The sequence below is a fragment of the Orcinus orca genome, chromosome 8, assembly GCF_937001465.1.
Source record: "Orcinus orca chromosome 8, mOrcOrc1.1, whole genome shotgun sequence".
NCBI lineage: Eukaryota > Metazoa > Chordata > Mammalia > Artiodactyla > Delphinidae > Orcinus > Orcinus orca.
Window position 1 is genome coordinate 81,681,992 of NC_064566.1, and position 6,713 is coordinate 81,688,704.

The following is a 6,713-nucleotide window of genomic DNA, read 5'->3' on the forward strand; positions in this document are numbered from 1 at the left end:
ACCAAGGAATTGGAATTTTATGAACACTGGAGGCTATACATAGAGGAATAGTTCTGAGCATCTGTGGAGATTCTACAAGTCCCCCCAAAGGGTCTTATCAGACATAAAGAAAAATTCTTGCTGGATACTGAATTTTAGAATATCACTTTAGATGACCATTTGGAAAAATTTACACTAATAATCAATCCTGCCATTTAAAGACATGTTAATAAACATAAGGATTTTCTGTTTCTTAAATCAGACTCAGCTTTCTTAATATCACAACCCAGAATAAGAACTTTGTCTCAAATTCCACTCCCTGATTCTGACTTTTTAAATATATTCTGTGAAGGCAAACTCTTACAGTGCTTTGAAGAATGGAGGGAATTTACATTATAGCCAACGACTGATTTGCCTCAACTATCCCCTCTCTAAGCATGTTTGATTTTATGCTCTTTTACCTAATAGGTTATCATACTGAGTTTGGTCTGAGAACCACAGTTAAAGTTTATTTCCCCTCATTTTCCACCCTCAAATGACACGTACTATTAGAGACAATAATCAACTTACTTAAATTAACAGGCAGAAATGTCTTTCAGAACCCTGTACATCTATCTGCTTTGAAAACCTCTATGGACTTTTAGACATTTACATACCTTGAGGATTTAAATTTGAATAACTGTAATTATTGTTATTGACTATTTATGCTGTGTGTGTATGTGTGTTAATGATAACACACTCTGGCAGTTAGCAACTAATATATTTACTTTTTTGTTCTTTTAAACAGTTTCCCTAAGTAACTCTAAAAATGCCCTTGTTTGGGGAAAATTTTTAAAAACTAAGGATGGGGTTTCCTTGGTGGTGCAGTGGTTGGGAGTCTGCCTGCTGATGCAGGGGACGCAGGTTCGTGCCCTGGTCTGGGAGGATCCCACATGCCGTAGAGCGGCTGGGCCCGTGAGCCATGGCCACTGAGCCTGTGCTTCCAGAGCCTGTGCTCCGCAGCGGGAGAGGCCACAACAGTGAGAGGCCCGCATACCTCAAAACAAAACAAAACAAAACAAAACAAAACTAAGGATGTCCCTGGATTATACTTATTTCCCCTGCCCCAAACATGGAAGTAGCCACCCTGCAAGGAGCTCTGATTTATTTTTGTGAGAACTAGTATTAGAGACAAAAATCTTGGAGCTATAGATTTGTTATCAAGATGCCTGTTCAGACACATGTTGTAATGTTTTACATGAATATTCAGAGTAAAATGAAGCAGGGTATATTAACCATTCCGAAGCTGAACTTTTCTTTTTCTTCAAAAGAACCAGAATTACACATTCAAATTCTAATTTAATTCTATTTCTTTTGACCTTGTTCTAATGTGAGAACTAATTTCCTACTTTTTGCTTTCTTTGATGACATTGTCAAGTTATACATCATCATATCAAGGCATATGTTTATACTGGTGCCTTCTCCCAAACCTAGGAGTAATTATTCGTTTACTTATTCACTTATTTCCTTATTTATTATTTTATATCTGACTTAAGGATATCAGAAAATGTAACAAATTTTACAGGTACAGGTGCTCTTTTTCCCTTATGATTGCTTAAATACTAATTGATTAAAAATAAATCTCAACTTACCTCTAAACTTAAAAAAAAAATCCACAAACAGAAACCAATTAAATGATCACAACAAATTCCACAGGGTTAAACCAAAACAATGGATATGATGAAATGATCAAATATAAGACCTTGAAATTTTCTAGAAAACAGTCCTTTAAATACCTTAATAGTCACGAGTGTAACTCTTTGACCTTCTAGCTAGTTTACCTGAATATTTCACTCCACTAAAGTCAATTGGGTTAATGTAAATATTTACTTTTTCTTGTATTGTAAGAGTCCCACATTTTAAAGTGTAATTTAAGAATGGCATAATGTAAACTCACAATAAGAAGAAATAATAATTAGAAAACTCATCTTACTCTTTTCAAATTTGACTAAAAAGTTTTAAGTGGAACAATTTCTGTGTCTCTATATTCCACAAGGTCCAACTCATAAAAGAGAGCATGTGTACATGGATATAACATATTTTGATTAGGAAGTCAGTATGCCTTGATATCTGCCTGAGTCTATGTTAGGGCAATGATCAGCTGTCCTCCTCAACTAGGGACACAGCATTTGGAAGTATTTCTCATCTGGTCCTGCATCCTATCATCCCTCTTGGAACTCAGCTTTCCCTTTCCTTCTGGAAGTCAACAACAAAATTTCTGTTTCTATGGGTTGTGATTGGTATTTATCCAACTTCTGAATGCCTTCTTTTAGCTTGGTTGTATCTGGACTATCTGTGTAGAATTTGGCCTAAGGACTTGAACACCTTGACTCTGCCACCTGCTCTCCTTACTTTCCCAATGTCAAAAGTCTTCCTATTACATTAAATAATTTTGATATTTTAGAATATATATATATATATATATACATATATATACACACACACATATATGTAACTGAACATCTATTGTGTCATTTGAAAAATTTATGCCTTGACCAAACCTTGGGCCTTCCTCTTCAATTCTCATTAGAGATTAGCAGGTTCCCCACTCACTTGGCTAATCAAATTAGAAGCCAAGGAATTGTGCTTGGGCTCCCATGGCTTGGCTTGGCCCTCTTTCTTTGTCAAATGTGAAGGGAGTGTCATACTTCTTATTACACTGCTGGGGAAATCTGTGGTATTGCTGACTGAGAGAACAGATGAAATGGAGAGAGATAAAACATGGGCACTAGATATGAGGTCCATGAATTGACTCAGAATTCATTGGAAGTAGGGGAGCTACACAGAGCAGGTCTGATGCAGTAAATCTGTGTGAACCTTTTTTCTGTCCCCTTTTATCTGTGGAGTTCCTCATGACACTCTACTCCAAGTATCCTGTCAAGAGGTAAGAAGGAAACTAAATTCTTGTTACGCCACTGCCTTTCTTTTCTCAAACTTATATCACCATGTGTGAAGACTTTAAACTGATAAACTAGACACTTTTGTTGAGGGAATAATGTAAGCCTGTGTAGAGAGACAGGCTTTACTGGAAAACTAAAGGCAGAGCCATTGTTCAGAGCCACGTGGCCTTGGCTCTGCTTTCTCCTCCAGATGCGAGTTTGATTCAAAACCAGCAAGTGCGTTTCTTGTCTTTGCCATTGTTTCCTGGGTGTATATCTCCTTTGACAACCTCAGAGGAAGGATGTGTGTCAGTATCTTTGGCTGCATTCAGAAAGTCTTGTTTCTTGCCTATTAATACATTATTGCCTTAAAATTGCAAGGAGAATTACAGTCCATGCTGAAAGCTAGGTATTCACAACAAGCTCTTTTAAATAAGTTAGCTAAATATTTTTCTTATTAATATTATTTTCAGATAAGTACATTCTGAGAGGAATACCAGGTGATCCTGATGTAGCCCTCTGTTTTGTGCCAGGAACCTTAACACTTCAACAGTAGAACAGTCTATTGTTAAACAAGTCTAATTGTGAGGAAGATACTTTACCATACATGAAGCTAAACCTGTCTTCCATGTTTCCTAGCTTCCTAATCTCTATGTTTTTCAACTTTTTATCTCCTTTTTACCTCAGGCATTTATTAGTATAGTAAAGAGGCACAGGTTTAAAAGAGTTCTCTTGTAAGAGCCACCATTATTTTTCAAGGAAAAGTCACAGCTAGGACTATGATCCCTTCCATGCTTGGGACCCTGAAAGCAACAGAAATGCTGGAGGAGCTGGTCCTTGATGTACTGGAACTCAGATCTTGGTGACAATATTCAAGTTGTGACAGTTATGTAGTGTTCCCACTTCAAACTCAGCCCTGAGATATAAATTAATCCTCAAAGTTATTGAGGAAACAGTTCTTAAAATAGTTGAATTTGAATTATAAATGGCCACAAATGAACCTTTATTATTATTTTTTTCTAAAAACTTAGAGTACAATTCAGAAAATGATCAGCAGTCTCTAATAAAGTATGCTTTGCCTTGGCTAATGAGCTGGAATTGGCTGACACCTCTCACTTAGTCCAATAAGTATGGAAGGGAAGGAGCTAGGTCAGAGTTCAAGCCTCTCTTTGAGAGAAGACTAAAGCAAAGGCACCCTGTATTAGTCAGGATACACACTGAGCTGCTGGATAAAGTCCACATATCAGTGGCTTGAACAAGCTGGAGTTTGTTTCTCTCTCAGTTAATAGTCTGAGCAGTTTCAGCATAAGTGTTCCAAGGCTGATACCTCAGGTGTTGGGGATCCAGGCTTATTCTGTCTTGTCATGATTGAAGATGACTGCTTCAGATTATGTCAACTTACCTTCATTTCATTCTGAAGGAACAAAGCAAGGGAAAGGGGAGAGTATATTTTATTCCTTTTAAGTACACCAATCAGACATAGCACACATAAATTTCACTAACTTTCCTTTGGGCAAAACCTAGTCATTTGGCCAAAGATAGCTGCAAGAGAGCTGATAGGAAAAACAAACAAACAAAAAATACAAAGTTTAGTTGGACTGGCATGTGCTCAATTGAAAGTTCCATTGCTATAGAAGAATGAGAGATGGATATCGGGGTGACAAACACAGTCTCTTTCACAGACTCTGAAAGTGCCTGAAAGATGTATCCTTAGCAATTTGAAGAAAGAGTAGGTTGTTAGGTAGCCTTGTCACCCAAAGAAATCTTCCTACTTACTCTCATTATATCAGTTCTGATCCCATTCCCATTTTCTGTATGAATTGATAACCATGTCCTGATTTACCCATTGTTTTGATGTCCTCCTAGATTATCATGGAGTTCACTCTCAAAAGTATCTCAGTTTGGCACATAAATGATATGATCACCTTATCAGTGGCCTTTGTGCAATATCCTGCCCTATATTCCTGCCCTCCTATGCCAGTTTCCAAGCTGTGAGAGAAGTCTAAATTACTCATCCATAGAAAGAAAACCTGGGGCACAAACCCCAACTTCTACCAGAGAACCATGACCTTTTTTGTCTGTAGGAAACTCCTTTTACAGGGGCCAAAATTAGAAGAAGTCCCTGCACACATTAGTAGGTATCATAAAACCCCATCATTAATTTTTTCTTCAGTTATAAAAGTTGGCAAGTTTTAAGGAGTTAAGTCTTACATTAAACTGTTGATTGTGTTTCTTCTTTCACGTTACATAGCTGATGTAGTTCATTTCATTCTGAAATCTACACTCAGTGTTAAACCTGTGAGTTGTCACCCATTTGACATGATATTCTTTAAATTACACCTGACCAAAAGATTCTATATATACAATTTACAACTGGCAGTTTTATTTCATTATAATCTTGCCATTACTGTAGTACCAGCAAAGGCAGTCTTTGAAACATGAACGGTAGTCTGTTAACTTCATCATCACTGAAAGGCTTTTCTCATATAATGTAGGGAATCAGTGTTGAAAAAAAAGCAATGTTTATAACTGGAAAAATAAAAGGAGAAAGCTTATCCATCTTCCTCCCCTCTCAGCTCTCAGCTTAGCAAAGTGACCAATGAAAAAGTTGTTGTATTTATTTTTTCCACCTGGGGCTATTGAAGACCCCAAGATAAGGCCTTCAAGATATTTCTGAGATTTAAAAAAGGGAGATAGTCTGGACACAAAATAGATATTGAGCTATAAACAGAAGGAAGAGATCTTAGAGGCATATCACTGGAGCAAAAAGCACATGTGACATTTTATCCCAGAATGTTAGATGCAGGAACTACGGTCTGAGAGTAAGGGATGGATACGAGACTAAACTGGGATACTGATGATCTGTGAGTAGACAAACAGAATATTAAAACCAGGTATTGGGGAGAATTCCCTTGTGGCACAGTAGTTAAGAATCTGCCTGCCAGTGCAGGGGACACGGGTTCAAGCCCTGGTCCGGGAAGATCCCACGTGCCACAGAGTAACTAAGTTCGTGTGCCACAACTACTGAGCCTGCGTTCTAGAGCCCACAAGCCACAACTACTGAAGCCTGCATGCTTAGAGCCCATGCTCTGTAACAAGAGAAGCCACCACAATGAGGAGCTCATACACCACAACAAAAAGTAACCCCCACTCACCGCAATTACAGAAAGACGGCGCACAGCAAGGAAGAGTCAACACAGCCTAATTAATTAATTAAAAAAAACAGATATCGGGCTCCATGATACACTGGCTACTTTATCCCACCTTTAGAAGAATATATTGAAACTAATTTGGAAAGAATTCTAAGTTGCTGGCAAGCCACGAGTTTCTGGCACACTATAGTTGATAAAAATTGGCTGGCCTGTTGTGTTTTCCAAATGATAGTGTCAATCAGAGGTCAAGCCAAGTCCACTGCTATATCATTTTCATTTCCCCTTTTGTCCACTCCTCCTGATTTAGTGCTCTGTCCTCTACGAAGCCACTGTTTTTGTCTTTACCTATTGACTCTATAAAAAGGACCTTATGGGGCTCCCCTGGAGGTGCAGTGGTTGAGAGTCCACCTGTCGATGCAGAGGACACGGGTTCGTGCCCCAGTCTGGGAGGATCCCACATGCTGCGGAGCAGCTGGGCCCGTAAGCCATGGCCACTGAGCCTGTACATCCAGAGCCTGTGCTCCGCAACGGGAGAGGCCACAACAGTGAGAGGCCCGCGTACCGCAAAAAAAAAAAAAAAAAAAAAAGTCTTGAGGATAGTAGGAAATGTCATCCATTCCCCTCACATCATGGTTCAGGAGTCTCACAAAAGTGACCTGTTAGT